Here is a 23,165-nt window from a genome sequence, read left to right on the forward strand (position 1 = left end):
GCCAGAGTAAGACATGCCAAATTTTTGACAGTAAGCCACTGCCACATGATGATGTACAGTTTAATAAAAATGGGTTAAATTAAGATATAAGAGTTAGCCAATAAGAAACTAAGAGCTAATGGACCAAGCAGTGATTTAACAAATGCAGTTTTTGTGTGGTTATTTCCTGGCTAAGCTAGCCAGGTGGCCAGGGCAAACAAGCGAGCTCTCCTTGTAGTAATTAATCAATTAGTTTGAGTAGCAACGGTATCAGTGTCTCCCACATGATGTTCCCAAGATCAAAAGCTTCAGGAATCTGAATTTCTTCACTGGTAAAACAGGAGTCCTTCTGTTTCTGAGATTTAACATACGTGTTCATGTTAACATCTACATATAATACAATGTTTCTAAGTTTAAGATCATGGGCTAGTCTATTGATACATATAATAGGAAAAGATACTATTTATCTTTGATTTTTCCCTCCTCTATGCCCTTTGATTTTAATCTGTGCCTCAAGGACTCAGTGTTTTAGTGGCAACTCCTCCCTCACATGAGCTCCTAATACTTTCATTTACATGAAGATACCTGCTGCCCCTAAGAGTCGAAGTATCATAGATCCATCACAATTTATATTAACAGTATATACAAATCTGCCATCTAAAGCAGATGGCATTAGGTCCATATCTATTCTTTCTGCTGGTCTGAGTACACAAATTTAGACAGGATTAGAAGTAGATTAGACCATTTCGCTAAAAGGGACAAGGGCATAGATCACTAAGGCACAGATAACTAAGGATTAGACCATGTTGTAAAAGTCAACACAGGCATAGATAATTATAATTACCTTTAGGTGTTTAAAGCTGTGAGAATTGACCAAGCTAAATATACAGATCAATGAACAAGTGAGATAGGTTGGCCATTTTAATATAAGCAGTCTAACAAAATGGGCACACACTGGCCTGCCCTTTGCAATGACAAACAGGTTTCACATTTGGGCAAAACAGCAGATTATTCGTAGCAGTCACACAGTCCAGCAGATTCTTAGTACACTGTTTATCACTTTGGTACCAGTGCCAGTGTCAGTGGTTTCTCTTGATCACCCAATGACCTGAGTTGGCTCTCCATCTTTCCCCTTCTCTATCACCAACCCTTTTTTTTTTTTTGGTAAAGATTTAAACTGTGATTGTGTGCATGTCTGTGCATCTGTGTGCATGTGTGTGCCATGGTAGAAGGCTTCAGATCCCCTGGAACTGGAGTCATCCATTCTTGTGAGCCATCCATTGTAGGTATTAGGAACTGAATTCTATTCTTCTGCAAGATTATGGTGTGTGCCCTTAAGTACTGAGCCTTCTCTCTATCTTTCACCTCTGTTGTTCCTATTTGCTGCTCCAAGACATGGAAAAAGCCCCAGGTCTTGCTGTCCATTTTACATGACAAGAACACATGCATTCTCCCATATTCAAGCCAGCAGATCCTTTTTTAGTTCTTCCCCTTCTTCAGTGCAAGGTTTCACTTAGCATGTACTCTGAGTGAAGGGTGAATGGAAGAGGTTTGAAGGAGATTTTTTTAGAGCAATAACAATATTAGAAGCAGGAGTAGTATATGGTTAGGGAGCAAAAATAATGCAAAATCCACTTACATGATTTACTGACCCATTCCATTCCTTATCTATCTTCCCATTCAGAAAACAAAATTGTCAAACTTCTCCTTTGAACTAAATTAAATGCTGGCTGTGTGGGGGACAGGGTAAGGATAAATAAGCAAATACATGCCTTTCCTTCACATGCAGTTGACATGGCAGATGTATCAAAAACAACAGGACTTCTGTACTATTACCAGGCAAAGCAGATTTGACACAAGGTTGACTTCCTGAAAACAGGTCCTTATGCCACAGAATATTCCGTGGAAAAAGTACAATGGGACATATTATTAGTTGAACTTACAAGCAAATTGAAGAACTACCTCTATCCTGAGTAGAGAGAGAGGGAGAGAGAGAGAGAGAGAGAGAGAGAGAGAGAGAGAGAGAGAGAAACTCTGAGAACCTCATGGGGAGTGTCTGACCCTCAATGCATCGTGGACTTCTGAACCCCCAAGCACTAAGTTGCTAAGTGGAAAGTTTCAGGTTCCATTTTAGACTTTTGTGCATAATTTTAAATGGATTTTTTTTTTTACCCTTTCTACTCTTTCTTCCTCCTTCTCCTTGAAGTTCAAACACAGCCTTTCATTTCACACTCCAGAATTCAATGTTTTAAATGCTAATGTTTCAGGAGTCATCCCATTGCTGTGGAGGTCTGACCCTGAGCTTCCCTAACTCTGTAGAGACAAGAAGGCAGCCTCCTGAACCAGAGGAAGTAGAAGGAAACCAAACTCCTACATTCACACAACAAGAATGTTTCACATACGTGGGTTTGAGTCTTTATAGAAGATGCCAGAAAACAACTGGATTAGCTAGGTAGGAGGGACAAAACGAGGGGGAGATATTCTTACCCATGGTTCTTTGTGTCCTGCTTAGTAGATCTGTAGGTGGATGGGTGGATATTGGAAATGCTGTCCTTTTCTTGCCATTATAAACTATGTTTACAGTCCTGACAACCGTGATGTGTGAGAGCAGTATGGACAGGCAGTGAGTGTGGAGAGATTCTAGGTCACTGAAGTCAAACTGTCTAGCTAGAGAGCTACAGAAGATGAGATAGGATTTCAGCAGCAGAGTATTTACCTAGCGTTCACAAAGCCCTGGGTTCGGTTCCCAACACTATACTTGTTACAAACAAATGAATTAATGAAGTAATAAATTTAAAAAAATGGAAAAAAAACCACATACTTTTGTGTGTTTGAGACAGTGTGGCCCAGGCCTACCTGAAATTACAAATTAGATTTGAACTAATGGGAACTCTCTTGCCTCAAGCTCCTGGATGCTGGGATAGTATTGAGAGCCACCATACACAACTTAAAACCAAAACCAAACAAACTAAAACTCCAGCTTACAAAAACGTCACAGAGAGACTTGCAACTGCTTTTCCCTGCCATGGGCCCTGATCATCAGCCATTTAATTTTGCAGTTTCAGATGAAGGACCCCTTGATGTATGTTTGATTATTAATTATTATATTATTGTTCATTATTTCTGAAAAGTAATAACATGTTTAATAAAAATCTGAGCTATGATAATGAAAATCATTTAGATAATTTCAAGCGTTTCAACCTCCTGAGGTCTTCAATTTGATTTCTTAAAATACAGTAGGAACTTTCTAATTCCGACTAATGACAGAGACCCTTTGTGAATTACCAAATTTTGCAGATGAGTGGGTATGCAAACAGTCAGGAAAAAAAACCATACAGGGGAAACTATATCAGACAATATGCTTTCTCCATTTATTTTGACAATGGTGGCTCAGATTTAACAGTCTATGATAAAACTTGCCCATACGTATTGCCACTGTTTCATAAAGATAATGAAGTCTTGGTAATCAGAAATCTCACTCTAGGACTCACACATTAAATCTCTGCTCAGAAATGGCATTGGGACTGCAGGGGTTTCAAATAATGATCTGGCTTACAGAGTACTGAAGCAAGAATGAGGGACCGTCTGCTATAAATGCGGCACGAGGAACAAAGGAAAAAGGCTATTTTAATAGTTACCATTTAGCATTGTTATAACTTTTCTCCTTAGCAATCACAGATCTCGAGGCAGAAGAGATTTTATATACGTTCTCTTGTGTGTCCGAGTGCACGTGTGTACATGCGTATTATAGGTACACTCACCTGTGTGTGTGTATGTGTGTGTGTGTGCACATGCACATGCATGTGTGCATGCCCGCACACTTGGAGGTCAGGTGTTGACTTCAGTTCTTTGCCTCTTTGTTATCTATCTTACTCTTCAGATAGGGTTTCTAACTAAAGCAGAAGCTTGTTGTTGTGAGACTGACTGGACAGTGACCCCTAGGATCCACCTGCCTCTTTCCCTAGCCTTTGGGTTACAGGTCTGGGCCACTAGACTTGACATTTTACATGGGTGCTTGGGGTCTGAACTCAGGTCCTCTTGCTTGCACAACAAGCACTTTACTTACTGAGAGATCTCCCAGATTCCCACATATGTTTTTTTTTGTTTTGTTTTGTTCAACCCTCTAGTCTATTAAGCTGCTCCATTGTCAAATAATATGATTCCCCTTCTCAGAAACAGGGAGGCCTAACTTGCAGGCAGTTTTTCCCTGATCTGGGAAAGAACTAGACAAGTTGGTGTGTTTAAAGGCTCACATGTGTAAGAGTAAGAATGGGATTCAGAGCCTAATGCTCCTGTGTTTTTCCTCCCATCATTTCATCTTCTTCTAACCTACCTTCTGTTAAGGCTGCTGAATGGTCCCCAGCCTTGGCTGTTCAACAGAATCAATGAGGGAACTATTTAAAAGCATTCCCCGTCTTGCAGACATTCCGCATTAATTTATGTTTAAGAGCCTTGGGGAGGTGTGGCGAGTTGGAAGCCATGCTTTTGCACAGAAGGTAGCATATTCCTTGTTTTTCATGGGACCACGGTGGTGAGAAGAGGTGTCAGGTATTGAAGGAGTGAAGTCGGATGTAGCTGCACTGTTGACTAAATCGGGCTCGTGCCATGTAAAGGAAAGCGGTGAAGAATGCCATTGCCTTGGAATCGGCAGTCCTAGTTTTGAATTCTCCCACTACTGACTAGCTGTGAGTTGTTCTGACATTTATTTAAGGTCCCCCTGCACAGGACTCCTCATCTATCACTACCAGAAAAGAAAAGTATTGGTGATGGTTGCTATAATTGAATGGGTTATGACCAGTTAGATCTATTCTGGGCAACAGTAGGAACCATGAGGTGGCCAGTTGCTATTCTTTGGGATATATAGGTTATCTACAGAGGGAGCAGAGGGCACTGTCTCCTTGTTCCTCCAGAGTCTAAGAGAGATCAGGTTGGAACCCTCAGGAGATGAGAACATTGCTCAAACAGCTTGGCCCCTTGACATAAACCCTGTAAGTGGCTCTTAACAAAGTTGACTTTATAGGACCTTTGACTTTTTACCTATTTGGAGGAAGTCTGCTTGCATGGGGGGAAAGGTCAAAGAAATAATGCTTGCATTTAGAGACAAGTATGAGCTGGGACTGTTGCTCAGTGATTGAAGCCTGACTTGGAACTTGTGAGGCTGTGGGTTCTATTCCTCCTATGAAAAAATAAAAGCCAGCTCTAAATACTAAATACAATGTTGAGTTTTTTTAAGTTTTAAGAGGTGTGCTACCTTTACTCTGTGTATGAGTGTATCTGTGTGCGCACTTGGCACAGCATGCATGTGGGAGTCGGAGGCCAATTCCTTCCATTATGAAGTCACAAAGACTGAACTCAGCTGTTACCCAACAAGTCATAACCCAACCTTCCTCCATAGGGTTTCATTTTCTCCTGGCTGGCTTCAAACTGTCTGCATAGCTGTGGATGACCTTGAACTTCTGATCTCCCTGGGTCTACTACTCCAGTGCTGATAATACAGACACGCACTACTGCTGTGGGAACTCCTTCAGCCCATGATAGCCTTTAAGATACTGGTCCAATTTGGGCGTGGTCCCACGCAGATGTAAAAGCCTGTGCGGGGCCCCTTGGCTGCTGGTTTCAGCTCCAGAGCACTGCTGATCTGCGAGTCTACTCCTAAATAAAGAAACCTTTATTATACTCCATTCTGGGCTAGTGGGACTACTTTATTATATACTGCAACACACGACCACACTTGCATTATGCAGAGCTGGGGACAAACCCAGAGCATTCTTGTGCTAGGCACACACTCAACCAACTGAACAAAACCCCAGTCCCTAGAATACCCACGTTCTAATGAAATTTTGCCAACAAAAGTAGATTTGATTTCCTTCAAGGCTAATTCTTAAAACACTTGCCGTTTTGTGGATGCAAAAACCGTAGAGACATAAAAGGGTTGGTTAAGGTGCCCCAATATCAACATGGCTGAAGTGATTGTTTGTATTGGGGGAAGAAGGAAACATACGACGCAACATTGAACCACAAATACGCATAGACGGAGAGATACAAAAAGTCAACCAAATGAGTTGCTGTGGCCTGGCTCAGTGTTTTCCCAAGGCCTCTAATTGGGGTGCCAGCACAAACAGGAAAGGACGCAACTTCTCTTTGTCCTCAGCCCATGCGGCATCTTGGCTGGCAAAATGTGTCTGCTGGCAGCCGGGACTATTCCCTTCTCTCTCCTCCTTGCTTTGGCACAAACACATTGGGGGTAGGCTGCATGGGAAAACAAAGCCAGAGCACAGCAATGCTCACATACCTGTGTCCCGTGCGTGTTCCAAGAAAACCTGCAAACTATAGCGTTTGGATATCGTCAAAAGGCTCTGTCCTAATTTGGGCACAGTGACAACAGCATAACAGAAACTTAACAGTTGCAAAGGGTTGACAACTCAGCTCTTGGCTGATAAGAGGTTGATGGGAATCTGATTTGATAGGATGACCCTTCCTGACACGTGAACAAAGAAACCTGCACATCTATTTTTAACCAGGCTCTAGAGACTTCTAGTAATTGACTTTTGGAACTGAGGCTCCTATTTGTCCCTGTTCTGGGGGATATTTGCATCTTTCTCTGTTGGAGTTCCCTAGATCTAATCCTTCCTAGCAGCTTGGGGAGGCATTTGGTGCTGGTTTGGGCTGCTGGCTCACAGAAGGCAGCTCTTTTCTCACACTTGGGCACTCCCTACAGCCTGCCTACATTACCAGTGGCTGAGACTTTAAACCTGGAGCCTGGCTTTTTATTCCAGTGGGAATGAATTCCTACTTTGTGTTTCTATAAGTACCTACAGTTGAGGGCTGCCGTGTGAATACATGGATGGAGAAGTGAACTGATTGATTGTGTGTGCATGTGTGTGTGTGTGTATGTGCTGGAGACAGAGTCTAGGACTTTGCACACACCAGGTAAGTATTCTTCTACTGTACTCAATTACACAGTCCCACATTTAGATTTTATGGGATTAGTAAGACAACGAGAGACACTGTGGTTTAGTCACTGAGTTGAGGCCTGGCAGAAGGAATAATGAGGCCAGCATTTGGTGTTTGGCAGTTGCACATCACATCTTCCACTTAGGCAGGAGATGAGAGTGATCAACTGGTGGTATGAAGGGTGAGTCGTTCTCCCTCTCTCTACAGTGCCACTCATTCCACAAGATCAGCTTCCCTGTAGCTGGTCTCTTATTCTGTCTCTTCCAGAATTAAGCCTCTTCCCATGAGAGGATTCAATGATTAATCCACAGTGAGGTATAATCTACAGATCTGTATGCTACTGCTCGGAGTCCTCTTAGCATATTAATAGGAACAAAGCCTGAAGCTAAAGGAGTCAGTCCTCTATCTGGGGATGCCACATGTCCAGTGGGGTTGATATTCTCTGCTAAAGTTGGAGGTGAAGCTTTTCCTGAAACATCAGCATTTAAATATTTAGGGTTCTGCTGTTTCTATAGCAATAGGACGAGACTCCCCTAAACGGGAAGCAGAGATTTGTAAAACCTGAGATGTTCAAGACATCTTTCTAGTCCTCGATATATGTCACTATGATTGCCTAGGAATGAAACCTCTCCATTCCTGTGTAAAAGCTAAAGTAGGGACATGGGGAGATGGCTTAATGACTAAAGTGCCTGCTGAAGCTTAAAGGCCCAACTTCAGACCTCCATCACTCATGTGAAAAAGCTGGGTGTAGTGGTACACATCTGTAATTGAAGAGGATGCCTCTGACCTCACTAACCACTCGGCCTAGCCAACCAGTGGGCTAGCATCAGGTATCAGGTTCAGGGAGAGATCCCATTTCAAAAACTATGGCAGATAGTGATACATGAAGTCATCCAACTTCTCTCGGGGCAGAGAGAGAGAGAGAGGGAGGGAGGGAGGGAGGGAGGGAGAGAGAGAGAGAGAGAGAGAGAGAGAGAGAGAGAGAGAGAGAGAGAGAAAGAAAGAAAGAAAGAAAGAAAGAAAGAAAGAAAGAAAGAAAGAAAAGAAAGAAAGAAAGAAGAGTATTTTACGGGGCTTTGAAAGCACAGAATCCCTATAATGGCCTGCAAGGCATCAGAAAATTTCAGTCTCTGTCTGAGAGTCTTTCCTCCCCTATAGCACCCATTTTGTCTGGTCACTTCTTAGGCTTTTAAACACCAAAGACATCTGTGGTGAGGCTGTCATCTCCTCTGAGTTAGGATGTGTCATGGGCCCCTCTGTTGGAGGGTGCTTCTCATAGCTCAGTACTTTATTTCCACTCTATTCCTTCTGCCTAGCTAACCCCAACCACCGTGCACATGCCAGATCAAACGTCATTTTCACTTTCAGATGATTTTCTGACAACTGAGAACCATCTTCTTTATTCTTACCACTTATAGCCCTGAGACTGTTTGTAATTATACTTCAGTTTGCACCTCTGTTCTCTAATCCCTAGAACAACCCTCTTTGTCAGAGACTGTGTGGGAAGAGCTCACCATTGTCATTCCTGGTTTTTCCATATTTTCTGATACAGGGGCAGAAAGAAGTCACTGCCACTGGGTGAGTCTAACTCTGGGGCTGACTGTTACCAGGGTACTTACTCTATGATCATATGGGAAATTACATGAGTGGAGTAATCTTCAATAACACCTTATCAATTAGACATTGTGGTTCATGTCTATAATCTCAGTACTAAGGAGGATGAAAGGAAGAATACTGCAAATTCAAGAGCAGCCTGGGTGGTAGAGTGAGCCTCCGTCTATAAACAACAATAACAAGAAAAAACCAATATGAATAGACTCTACCTGTTCAGCACTTCAAGTGGGAAAACCATGTATAATTTCCTTTAGTGAGTTTGGTATTTATGTATGAATATACAGAATGTATAATGTAATTGGGATAGTTTTCAAAAAGATCTTTTGTATCTACTATTATATGAGCTCATGGAAAAAGTTTGAGGGAGGAGGGTTGTGGGATGCTCAATCGTTCAGACGAGGCATGAATTTGATCCCCAGAATTCATGCAAAACGGTCATGTGTGGTGGCATGTGTTTGTTAATTCTAGTGCTCAGGGGTGACAATAAGAGATTCCCAGGGACTTGCTCTGCAACTAGGCTTGTCTAGTTGATGAACTCCAGGTCAATGAGAGGTCCTCCCTCAGGTGAGGTGGACAAATTCTCAGGGATAACCAAGATTGTCCTATGGCTTTCACATGCACACACATAAGTGATGAGCACTGTCATGCACACTTGTACTTACACACATACACGCACACATTCAAGAAATAAAAACAAGGTGTTCTATCATGAGGAAATTAAAGTATATATATATATATATGTTTAGTTATATGTACATTACATAGTTATAGATATTATATGAGTCTAGCATGTAAATTACGTTATATACATATAATTTACTAGTCTACATGATATACTATAATAATACACCATGCTGTCTATGTGTGATAATATATACAAATATAAGTATTTGCATTCACTTGTAGGATTATTGAAAAGACAGAAATCATTATTGGGCTTCATAATTGAGAGTGACGTCTAAGATGGCGACAGCTTTATATGAGAGCTGCTTAAAGGACAGACTCAACTTAGCTTGTCCTGCTGCCTTGTAGAAATTCTTCTTTAATTTCTGTATCCTCATGTTTTGGTATGTCTATGGATAAAACCTGGTGCACTGAATATACTAGGCAAGTGTTCTACCCTTTGTTATTTGCTTATAATAAAAAATAGTTAAGTGCCTTGAGAATTCTTCTATTGCCAACTTTGCTGTAGAACACGGGAGACTAAAGCAGCAGTCAGCGGGGAAGCGGCTGAGCCCCAGTGTGCCGTCTCAGGAGCTCACGTTTAGATAAGAGCCAACTCTGATCTGTGGTTCTGTTGAGAAGACTGCTCTTGGACGGCTGCTGTAAAAGTAAATGGACACACGATTTGAGGAAATGGAATCACTTCTATCCCTGCTTTCTGTTTAGACACAGGATCTCACTGTGCTGAGACTGTCCACTCACTTATGGGCTTCCTGCCTTAACCCCAAGTGGTGGGTGCCCTTTCACGCCTACCCTGAGCTTCCCCTTTGTAATGTAGGAAGAACATGCAGGAAGAACGAACATTCTGAAGAAAGAACATTCAGGAACAAGTCATGTTGCTAATTTGCTTTCATCCTATGCTTTGTTGACACTTTCCTGTTTTTAATTTTTTCCTTATTTAAATCTTCCCCATAGTGAGATACAAAAATACTACTTTTTTTCATTTTCAAGATGTTAGCTCAAAGAGCGCAGAAGCCAGCTATCATGCATAAAGAGAGAGGATAGCCTAACCTGGGGAAGCACCTACCACTCCAAGCTCATTCATCAATTGCGCTGGGTTAAGTTCTCTCCTGGAATCGTCTAGGCTCCATTAGTTGACCTACCACTGATTGGTTGTCTCATCATATTCCATAAGGTCCTAGTGTATATGTAAGGAAACGGTTCCATCAAACTGAGGCTTAACTCCAATGGTTGTTATTTTATTTCTGTCCTCTCAAATTCACATGTTGTCTCCATGGAGGTGGTACTACAGGTGGGACATTTAGAAGGCATCAGGTCATTAGGGCACCAATTCTCATGTTAAAACCAATGCGTCAATAAAAGGCTCCCCAGACATGATCAGGCATAGGTAGCGTGGCGTGGCAATCAATAAAAAAGGATTCCCAGAAAGATAACCAGCCCCATTCCACTGTGTGAGGACTCAGCTAGAAGCTGTCATTCGACAAACAGGAAAAGAGCTCTTGACAAACTTGAATCCTACTGATACTGTGAACTTGGTCTTCTGGACTCATATGGCTGTTGTTGGTTATAATAACAACCCGAGAAGACTAAGACCATTGTCACTGATGCCTGTAGCTCCTGCTCTCCATGCTTGCACACTACAGGGCTGTAGGTATAATCACAGCTCAAACTGCAGTCTTGTCTGTGTGACCCTGTCACAGTTCCTGGGTGAAGACCGTCTACCATACTTCACGTTCTCTTCACCTATATTTCTCAAATGAAGTAGCCTGGAGAATATTCTCTGTGGGGTTTCATATTTGATTTCCTGATAAAATAAATCCAGGAGGGAAATGTTATGTATTAATACAGTATTTTGTTAGCATATATGCATTTTAATCAACCAGTAGCGTAATGTAGACAAAACTCGCTTTTTGTTTAAAGTCTTTCATGAACACAGGCTGTCCACGTGGTAGTAGCCATGTACACTCAGCTATTTGTCAATTTAGGTTTTTGGGGAAAATTTGTTTTCTGCTATGGTGATTTGAATACTATCTCTGGGGTTTACTTAGGAATAATATCATTGCCTAAACCCTAGAATATCTTTTGATAATTATAGTAAGCACATGTGTTCTAAAAATCTGGTATTATGAAATATGTTAAAGTTTTAATTTTTCATGAGGTTTTATAAAATATACTTTTATAAGCTTCTATATAGAAAGGTTATTAAATATTATGGCATTCAAAAAGTAAAACATTAATTTTCATACAACTAATTATTTAACAATGTACTACTTTTTAAATGTTTTTTTTGTCTGTTTTATTGAGACAGGATCTTCTGCTTCCCCTTTGTAGCCTTGAATTTTGGATGCCCCTGCCTTTGCCTCCCAAGTGTTAGGATTATACATGAACCCTGCTATACTAACAGATTCAATTTTTAGGTAGGTTCAGGGAAGTAAGTCTAGAAGCAGATGTGCCACAAACACACAGTGATCCAGAAGCCGTGCGCTGGGCTGAAGATTCGACTCAGTAAGGTAGTCTCCGAATCCGAGTTTGTCACACAGAGTCTGAAAGAAAAAGCCAGCCATGGTGATGTGTATTTGTAGTCCTGGCACTAGAGATGCAGAGCAAGGTAGATTGCTGGAATTTTATGGCCACTCAGTCAGTCTAACCTTTTTGGGAAGTTCTGGCCTAATGATTTACTCTATTTTAAACAACAGGATAACTCATGAGAAAAAGAAGCTCAAGAATGTCTGCTGACTTCCATGTGTACTGCACAATCACATGTACACACATGTGTACACACACACACCTGCATCTGCACTGAGGTTTCCATGTTACATTTCCCTAATAATAGGGTATCAAATACCCTGTTGTTTCAATCCATGGTAAAATGAAGCTGCTATCCAGTTCAGTCTCCTTAACAACAAACGGCAGGAGTCTGGGCAGGATGTAGGCAGAACTAGAGGACAACAATGATTTGTTTGCATTCCTGTTTCGGAGGATGGCAGTGGGAACACCATCCTTGACATGCCACGGTGGTGCTTCTCTACCCCATATGTGCAAGGCAGTCGGGTCTGTTTATGAGCAAACTTTTTCCCCTCCTATGCTAAAGGGTGTGCAGTTTAGAGTATATTGATAGTTCTAAGCTGAACCAGTAGGACCTACAGTTCTGACCTCTTTAGGAGTGAATTCAGACCATCTGTTGCGATGCTGAAATAAAAAGAATGCAGGTATCATACTAAGTCCAAAAATCTAGAAACTCCATATTATAGCTGTAACAACTGTCTCCATCGCTGTTCTGTTGCTGTGAAGAGACACTAAAACCACAGCAGCTCTTATGAAAGACAGCATTTAATCGGGGCTTGCTTACAGTTTCAGAGGGTTAATCTATTATCATGGTGGGGAGCACAGCAACAGACACGCAGCAGAAAGACCTGGCTTGGGCTTTTGAAACCTCAAGTCCACCCTGAGTGACACACTTTTTCCAATGAGGTCATACTTACTCCGGCAAGGTCACACCTCCTATTCCTTCTCAAGTAGCACCACTCCCTGGAGACTAAGCGTTCAGGCAGATGACCTTATGTGGACCAGTCTTATTCAAACCTCCGCAACTCAGGAAACGGCTTAGCATGCACTGAACATGGCTGTCAACGTTCAGAGACGTAGAGCAGCGTCAGGAATTGTTGGGACTAAGGAAAGAAGATCTGCGAAGCCTTCACATCTTTCACAGGCCACGGAGCAAAGACTGATGGTGCCGTCAGGCCCTATAAGCAGCCTATTGTTGCTCTGAGGAGAAATCCCAGCCATTCTGCCTGTTCAGATCATTTTTCTTTCTCCCGCTTCAGGTAGCAAACTGACAGTGGGTTGAGAAGTTTAAATGTTGGGGCAATAGAAATTATGTAAATGTTGTGTTTCAACAAGAAAAATTCAACCCCTTGAGGTCTTTCAAAGAACATTAATCTAGAAATTAGGTACAAATTTTTACTTTTTCATACTAATAATGATTTCATAAAGAAAAACTCGTTAGGAATCGTGACAAATAAGAAGTTCGATTGAACATTTGAATTCAGGAACCTCAGTGAGTGCCCGGGGAGATATTTACCCAGCCAATGACTCTCTGATGTTATTAAGAAGTAATTTATTCAAGAAAGTCTCCATTCATGAGTTTACATAAGAACAATACCTGCTTTGCAAAGCTTGCATCCTCAGTATATCACACACCTAATTTACAATGACTTTTGGTTAAAATTTTCATTAGGTTGGTTCAATAGCATTTGATAATTTTAATTCGGTTTTATGAGATCCCAGGTTCCCATTTATAGGAAGAGAAACTGCCGAGGAAATAAATTTTTAAAGAGCACATTCATCTCTCCAGTAAGGTCTGCATAGCAAGTATGAAGTGGAGGAAAATTAGCCTTTTCTATTTCTACGGCAGTCCTTTTAGGTGTAGAGTCTGGGCAGCCATGAAAACCTACGCAGATCCAGAGGACCTGTGTTTTGAATATGCTGATCTGTGCAGTTATTCTACAACAAAGTCTTCTGTGAGATACCAGAAAGGGGGGGTAGGGGGAAAATCCCAGAGTTTAAGTGTAGAACCATTGCGGATGTAGAAACGCAACAGGCATAAGTTACTTCTGTGGAGGCCTGAGGTAAGAACCAGAGCGCATAGGAAACCAGTCCTCAGGAACTGAGGTAGAAAAACCACTATGTAAGATTGATCCAAGAATGTGAAATTGGGGTTGGAGGTCTGAATCTTAATATACCATTTAGTATAACTGTCAGAGCCTCCCTTCGGTCCAGAATCTGACTTTCTGTTCCAGGATGAAACAGATCCTCAGGCACGTGGACTCAGCCATCCAGGGGAAGGAGGAATTTTCTCTGTTTAGTCTGAAAAGGTGAGCTAACAAGGGATTGTAGGAGAGAAATCTACCAAAAACGTTTACAGAAACTAAGGATTTTGTAAAAGCTCCCTGATCTTAATGCTCATGGTGATAACTTCATACACCTTTGTATGTCATCTGCAAAATAGTGCCCAGCTGTGTAGTATTACCACGTTCATATAAAGTGGCTACCATGTTGGCATTGTGGAAATACCAAAAAAATTCCCCATCATACCATACTGAAGCATCCTGAAAACTCAGCACTTATTTACCTAGATAGTAAAGATCAAACTCAAAGAGAGCAGTCCATACTTTTGGCCAATATTAAATTCTGAAGTTACCGCTTACGTAGAGGAAGTAATTCTGAGATGATTATCTATATAGAGGAAAACAGCATAGATCATTTACTTTCTGAATGCCACTTTGCATTTGCTAAGAGTCCTACTTGTGTTATTCTCTATATTTAACTTGTGCAGCCCCGTGGTTTATTTAAGAGACAGATTCTTTTGCGCCCACATCATCCCACATCACAGAAAGAGCTGCTTCACCTCTCAACAAAAGTCCTGGGCTATTGAGCCATCTTCAAACAATGAGATTCAAATGACCACCTTCTCAGCACAAAGAACTTGGCCTCTGATATATAATCTAAAAGCTTTGAAACCAAAGTTACAACCCCCGGGTCACAGCTGGAAATGGACATTACAGTCAGGTATGTTCTGATATCATGAGGGGCAAATTTGCAAAATGTATTGGGTGACTGCCATTGTCATTTTAAGTTATGCTCTGTACTTTATAGTACATCATGAAACCATAAAAGTGACATTAAACTTGAGATTTCACTGTTTAAATCACACATTTTATTCACCATTTGGCAGTTAAATGCTTCTTAAATACTATGGAAATTTGATGATTTGACACATGTAGGGCTGAATTACTAAGCACAGTAAAACTACACCATACAAAGCCACCTCAAGGCAGAGTAAAAGCTGATTTTCTTCTGTCTCTGAGAAAGGAAGGCGGTACCAAAATCGGAGCTGACCCTTGTGCTCTTAGATGCCATTCCTGTGCGTTCATCAAACCCTAATGGGCATGGACCAGGTTGAGACTTTCCTCATTTTTACTTGCCACCATTGCAGGCTCCAAAGCTACAGAGAAACCCAGTCTCAAAAAAAAAAAAAAAAAAAGAAAACCCACAAAAACGAAACAAAACAACAATAAAAAAAACCACAAACAAACAACAAGAGCTACTTTGTTTTTCTGATTTTTTTATCTTGAACCCCAATATCTGTCTCTGGGTTTTTAATTATTTGTTCTATAGCAGATAGCATGCATCCTAAAGTCATCTGTGCCTAGGTTCTAAGCACAAAACTATAGAGCACTATGATGTAGAAAGTTCACTTGGCACGATTCCAAACTCACTGTATCAGCATCCCTGATGGCTTGTCCAGACTCTGTGAGCTGTGAATCTTGATTCTCAGATTTACCTCTTACAAAATACAATGTTCTATTTTTGAGATGGAAGATGTCCTTATCTGACAAACATTTTGTTGGTTTTTGGTTTTTAAAACACGTTTTACCGATGCTTTTGCTGATGGGACAGGCTTCCCGCACCCCCCACTAATCACTCAACTACCAGCAGTCACTGAGACTCAGGCTCACTTGGTTCTGACTCCAGCTCTGAGTACATGATCTCACACAGCCATCACATTCATGGCAGGTCAATTTAGTCTGTGCTGTGCAGTCCCAGGACTGTAGGGATTCTGGGAAAGGGCTCTGACTTCCTGCAACAGTTGCTCATCTGTGGGTTCCTACTGCATCAATCTCAATCCTCTACCTTCTGTACCTCTTCTTAAGGCCTGACTCCCTTAACAGAACACTTTCTCAAGGTATTTCTAATCTGTGTCAAGGTCCAAGATGCATCAGAATTTCTTATTTTGTGGGAGTATGTCTACCATGGAAGTAGACATTCTAGAAATAGTAGAATAAAAGACAAAACAAAACAAAACAAAGACCACCAATGAGATGAAAGGACCAGTAGTCCAAACCCTAACGCTATTCTTGCTTAATGATTTTGCCTTTGGCTTTATTAACAAAAATAAACAAAAGTAACAAAAATAGGGATTTCAAGAGTATAAATTTTTTTGGCACACTCAGAAACTCTAACAGCAATATTAATGAAAGTCTGGATTTACAAAATATGTGACTTACTTCCTCTTATAATCAAACTGAACACATATGACTCAGATCAGAGCCACTGTCCAGAAAAATACCTGTGTTTTAGAAGCCTGGGACTTTTTTTTTTTGTTTAGCATCTGTGTTCTGAATCTGCACCATAGTCACCTAACAAGGCATTTTCTATTATTCTTTTCTTCAGTTCAGTGCATGCTGTTCCTTGTGTCCCTTAGAAATGAGCTTGTCGGTAATCAGAAATCACTTCCACTACAGTTCAGTGCACTTACTGTGCATGTGACAAATGCTTGTTTACAGAACTGGTAATTGGATTAAAACAGTGAAAAGAAACAGAAACAGGGAATGTGGTGGGGAAAAAAGTATGAGAAATACAACCATGAAAAGCAACAAAACCAAAAACAAATTAAACAGCTCTAAAAATGAAACTGTTATTAACGGGAAGTACTTATCAGTAATAAATACTCCAGAGTGTGGGGTCCCCAGTATCCAAAGCAACAATACTTAGCAAGCTAAAGATGGGAGAAAAGGGACTTGGAAAGAGATGTTCTGTGAGGATGACTTGAAAACAATTGATTAATTTCTAAGTTTCTTCTTCCTTGAAACTGGACTGTATCTAAACCACTCCGATGTCTAGATACTAAAATACACTAGTAGGGAAAACCTCAAGGTAACTTATTTAAGAGAGGAAATTATTATTTTGAATTTAGACACCATTTTAAGATGTCTAGAATATAAGTCTATCTTTTTCTGAGGTCTCTTTCCTGATTTTGGGGGACAGAAGAAATTTAACAGTGTGGCCTGTGTGACATTGTGTCCATTCAAGAGAGGAATCAATATATAACCATACTTGAAAGTTTCCATTCTCAAAAGTAGATCCATAAAAGTACTTTTATGAATAGACTCTGAATAACCCTTTTATAATCCTTTTGCTTTTTAAAGAAGTTCATGTCTTGAGACAATAAAATACCCACAATAAAAGCAAAGCAATATGAGGATGTGAAATCAAAGAGTGTTCTGTTATAGACGCACCAACCAATATCCAACAACAAAACTCTCCGGCAAACATGACCCAAAAGTACAAGGATCAAACTCAGCAATACTCAGAATCCAGAGGAGAACATTCTCAAGAGAAAGAACCAAAATGTTTATTTCCCAGCCAAGTGTGAGCAGGAGAGAAGCAAGAAGCGAGCAAAGCACCATCCCTACCTTCCAGAAGGACACTGTATGCACACCACTCCTCTGGTGTGAGGAAGACAGTGATCTTACCTCAGTGCCTGGCTCACTCCTTTCTGCAGCAGCGTAGACCTAAACAAAAACAAACATGCGTACAGGAAATGAAGTACAGTCTTACAATTTGAGAAAGCCTTTTCAATGCAAAGCTATAATTGTTAAAAACTCCCGGTTTTAAAATCAAGCTACAGTTATCTATCTATCATCTATCTATCTATCTATCTATCTATCTATCTATCTGTCTGTCTGTCTGTCTGTCTGTCTGTCTGTCTGTCTGTCTGTCTGTCTGTCTGTCCGTCCGTCCGTCCGTCCGTCCGTCCGTCCGTCTACCTACCTACCTACCTACCTACCTACCTACCTACCTACCTACCTACCTATCTATCTATCTATCTATCTATCTATCTATCTATCTATCTATCTATCTACCTATCTAGTGTGTTTCTGTGTATGTGAGTGGAGGCCAGAGGATCATTTTTTGGGAGTTGGCAATTTCTTCCTATGTTATTTTTGGGACTTGAACTCAAGTTGTCAGACTTGGTAGCGAGTGCCTTCACCATTGGACTAGAGTTATCTTTGACAAGCGAGATTCCCTCAGAGTTGTTTATGCAAATCAGCCAATTGTTCTAAGTGAACAGTCACTATTCAGTTGATGGCAGGAGTGAAATTGTAGCTGTAGAAGAAACTTCCTTAGTCTTCGCCATAGTCAAATATTGCTGTCTTGATTTAGACTTTCTACTGCTAGGGTTGCTCTATGACTCTGAAATCTACGTTCCTAAGCCGGGAGTTGGCAAACTAGAGCTGATGGTCCAACTTCAAGTGGCATCCTGTTTGTATGTTGTTCATAAGCTAAGAATAATTCTTGCGTTTCTAAATGTCTGGGGAAAAAAATCAAAGGAAGAATATGTGTTGATAAGATTTTTTTTAAAATGTAAAATCCAAATGTTATTATCTCTAAAGTCTAACTGGAATTCAGCCACACACTTTGTCCACAATCTGTGACTGGCTTTCCATTAAAGTGGCAGATGTGAGCTGTTGGGAAGGAGAGGGTATGGCCTGCTCATCTTGAAGGAACCACTGCCTGGCGCTTTAAGAAAACTGCTGACACCTGGGCGAGAGTGTAATTGATTTCAGCTTTGTTGGAGGACCAGGAAATAATGTGAATAGATGCTAACTAGTAAGGCCAGTTGATAAAATAAGTGACTGATAGCCTTAAAAACTGCCAAAATAAAAGTGTATTTTCCTCTGGAATCATGTTAAGTATTCATGGTTAGCCATAAAGGTGTCCTATGTACAAGTCAAATTCTTGCCTTTTAGTGACAGAAAGTGTGGACTGGCTTTCCCACTAAATTGAGATGTTTACAAGTTCATTTTGACAATTATTCAAGATTATCCTTAGTATTTGATTAGAATAGCTAGAATATTACCTCAATATGGAGTATGTAAAATATTCTTCAAGAGAACTGTTACGCATAATTGGATATCTAATCAATCATCTATCAATCTACTATGTATCTGTCTGTCTACCTATTATCTATCTGTCTGTCTGTCTGTCTATCTATATACCTAATCAAGCACCTATCAGTTTATGGTCTATCCATCTATCATTTATTTATCTATCTCATCAATATATCATCTCTTTATATAGTTAATCATCTATCATCCATTTATTTATCATTTATCCAGTTAAGCATCTATGACCTATCATCATCCATCTCTCATTCATTAATAACACACAGATGGGAAGTTATGGAATTCAGTTCTGAAAATCGTGACAACTTGACTTAATTCAGGTCTCTAATTCTGTTTATTACACCCACAGAGACATATACAGACCCAGTTCCTAGTATTCTGCAATCATGTGAATTTAGGCTACACATACAATTTATGCCTGTGGCCATTTCCCACACAGGGGAAAACAACTTAAAAGTAGTAATGATCCCTTTCAGATAGTTTATTGACCTTCTTTAAGTTTTCAATCCTAAGCGTTTGAATTATTTGGTGAGAGCTTTAAAATACAAATGTTGCAGTTTTGTTAGTAAGGTAAAAACCATTTTAAGTAGCCATGGCACTCCATAAGATATTAGATAGAATAATAACCTCAAAATATAACCTTAAGACTACCAGTTCTGTAATAATTTTTTGTTCAATGCTCAGGTTCATGTATATGAGTAATAGAAAAATATTTTGATGTCTGGCAACTGAATAAAATAGTCAAAATAAGCGAAAGAAGTAGTTTGACAACAAATCTGCCTGACTGGTCAGCTCAAGCAGAGGAACACATTTAGACTGAAGAGAGGAACTTACTAGGTTAAATTTTCAAGTGCCTGTCTTGAAAAGTGACCTAGAGAGACTGTCAGTCCCAGCCACTGTATTGCACAGTATCATGTGAGTTCATTGTCCGCCTGCTTCTATGGAATCGGACCAATCTCAACAGTTAGAGTTTCTTCTGGTCAATGGAATAGTTCAGTCAACTGATGCTGAACAGTTTGGTTCATTGTTTAACAGACAGCAGAAAGGAGTATCCCAAAGGCCAAGTCAGTTTTACCGGAGTCATTTTCAAGTATGACACATATTCCTTACTGAGAATGTACCTAGAAGGACAGAAGTAGTTACAGCGCTCTATCCTTTCAGGGACACATTAGCCACACAAGAGAGACTCACAACTCTTATGTTGGGTTAGAAGTCACTCAATGGACCTGAAAGAAACTCTGAATCCTAGGATCAATTTCAGAAGTGTTCATTCAGAGTTTCATGATGGGGTTCCAGGAACATACATTTTTTTTTTGGTTATAGTTTTTGTGTGAAATACTTCCCTGAGGCATATGTATTTGAACAGTGGGTCACCGGCTGGAGTCACTGTTTGAGCAGGCTGTGGAATCTTTTGGATATGAGGTCATTTGTGTAGGCCATGAGGTTATAAGCTGGGCCTAGTTCTTCTATGAACTATCTTCCCCTTGACCACTGCTATGAGGTAACCTCATATGCTCTCTGACATGACCAACTACTTTCTCTCAACCCATGAGCCAAAGTCAATTTCTCCTGCCTTGAGTTGCTTCTGTGAAGTACTCTACCATGATGATGTGAATAGTGATGAATACAATTTCAACGAATACCCAAGTGATACGAATCTTAAAGAAATCTAAGGCTTTCTCTCTCTCTCTCTCTCTCTCTCTCTCTCTCTCTCTCTCTCTCTCTCTCTGTCTCTTAGCCTGAATCTAAACAGAAACTCTTCTGGGTCTCCCAAAGACCCTTTTTCCTTTTAGTATTACCCAATTCCTAAGACATATTTGGCCAGTGTCTTAGTTAGGGTTTCTATTGCTGCGATGAAACACCATGACTAAAAAGTAAGTTGGGCAGGAAAGGGTTTATTTGGCTTATACTTGCAGATCATGGCCTGTCATTGGAGGAAGTCAGAACAGGAACTCAAGTGGGGCTAGAACCTGGAAGCAAGAGCTGATGCGGAGGCCAGGGAGGGGTGCTGCTAAGTGGCTTGTTTCTGCCGGTTTGTTCAGCCTGCATTTTTATAGAACCCAGGACCACCAACCCCGGGACAGCATTACGCACCATGGCCTGGGCCCTCCCCTACTGATCATTAATTGAGAAAATGCATTTCCTCAACTGAGGCTCTTTCCTCTCTGATGACTCTAGCTTGCGTCTAGTTGACACACAAAACCAGCCAGTACAGGCAGTGTATAAATGGTACTCAGTACATTTCTATTAATTTTGAGGATGGAAATGATGTGATTTCCCCCAAGTATTTTATGATCATCATGTAATTGTATACTGTAATGTCTCGGGAGAATAATCCTGGCAGATTTCTTTTCCTAAGCCATACATTGCTTTGGCCATCATTACCTTACATCTGTCAAACAAAACCACGAGCAGCTGTGCTGATAAGATCTGCTTCTTTTGGACCATACTAAAAGGTTTATCTTATTAATAAATGGAGGCAATTAAAGGTTAACTAGTTAGCTCATCCAGCCCTTAGCATAATGACTGATTATGCAGGCATGCTCGATTTAATTGCTCAAATTTAAAGCTTATGTTTTTAAATTTGGGAAATCTGCAAGTAATTCTCATCTCCAGTTCTACATGTCAGCTCTATCAGAGCTAACTAGCAAATCAACGATGATTCATATATCATTAGGAGAAGTAGGGCCAGGGTCATCTTCTGCCCTCCTACATTGGACACATATTATTGGTAGATACAGAGTATCACAGCACACTGCATAGAAACTTCCATGGGAGCCAAGGGTGGAATGTATATTAAGGAACTGTAGTTCATGAATTGCTGGAGTCTCAGTATGGACGTCTTTTACATTCTTGCAGATGTTAACTTTAGAACTTAACCAGGTTCTCACAGGAAATGCTGGAGGAAAACCTTTCAACGTTTGTTTTTTTTTTTTTTCAGGAGCAAGGGAGCAAGGGAGAAAAAAAGAACCATGTTAACTCTGCTAACAGTCTACCCTCAGGAGAAACTAGTTCACCAGAGTCTGACCTGGAGGATTTTATCAGAGCACAGATCACTGGAGTGGGGAGATATCCAACTCTAAGCAACTTTGGCTTTCCCCTTGGGAGAGGGACACAATTCCAAACCACAGTAGCCATCTTGTGTCATATGGTAGGTAGGGGTGAGGGTAGAGATACACAAACACTGTAAAGTTCAGAATCCAGCTTACATGGAATCATTGGACTATAGAATGCTTTCCTACCCCATACTCTTAGCATCTGCTTTTACTGAGGTCTATTGACAGAAGTTCTTCTTACCCAGCACACACTATGTGAATACAAAACCAAACCAAACCAAGTCAAACCAACCCAATCTAAAGGCAATCTGGAATTTAAAAAGACACCGTGAAGAGGCAGAGCAAATATCAGAAGCAGATAATGTGGGATGAATGACCTCACAGAGAAGTTAAAACAACAAATAAGACAGTGACTAGGAGCATATGGGCAATATAAGAAGAGAGATGTAAAGTCTAAAAATGAACCAAAATGACATGAGAGATAAATACCACCATGGCAGAACTGAAGGTGCCTTTCACGGGCTTGTTGGTAGATAAAACCTGGCTGGGGAAAGAATTCTAAATTTGAAGACAGCATGTTATAGACCTTTCCAAATCTGTGAAGCCAAGAAAATAAAGGGTGATTACAAAGTCAAGAAGAGACTGTTTCCAGCACTGTGGAAGCACCGAAGCACCTATAAAACACGTGTAGCAGCAATAACAGGGAGACAGAGAAGAGAAGGAACAGGGGAATTATTTGAAATAACAGCGACTGGGAATATTCCCAAGTAAATGTCAGATACTAAACCACAGATCCCAGAAACTCAGAGAATACCAAGCAGTGTAAAAGCCAAAAGAACTTCACCTTGAACATATTATCTTCAAACTATAGAAGAGCAGAGACATAGACAAAATTCTGGAAAAAAACAGTTAGAAAAACAGCTTCTCCACAAAGATGTGCAGGGAATATTTATCTAGACATGCACAAGAAAATGGTTCGAAATATTGAGCGTTGAGGGAAAAAACCTAAACTTTACCAGTTTAGAAGTATGTGTTCTATAGATTTATCTTTTAAAAATTAGAGAGGAATAAAGGCTTTCTCAGACAGAACAATGGCAACAACAACAAATGCACCCCACCCCCAAACCCC

The 23,165-nt window shown here is 40.5% G+C and overlaps 1 protein-coding gene across 2 annotated transcripts in view; it reads right to left on the minus strand.

Annotated features, from left to right (window-relative positions):
* The window catches only part of Celf2 (CUGBP Elav-like family member 2), an 811,194-nt gene that overhangs the window by 599,434 nt on the left and 188,595 nt on the right, over positions 1 to 23,165 (minus strand). For both annotated transcript variants that reach the window (XM_085699122.2, XM_085699123.2), the window contains exon 2: positions 17,547 to 17,585. The gene's annotated coding sequence lies outside the window, so the exon portion shown is untranslated. The remainder of the gene's footprint in view (positions 1 to 17,546; positions 17,586 to 23,165) is intronic.

The sequence above is a fragment of the Myodes glareolus genome, chromosome 14 (genome assembly GCF_982192425.1).
Source record: "Myodes glareolus chromosome 14, mMyoGla1.1, whole genome shotgun sequence".
NCBI classification, from domain to species: Eukaryota; Metazoa; Chordata; class Mammalia; order Rodentia; family Cricetidae; genus Myodes; species Myodes glareolus.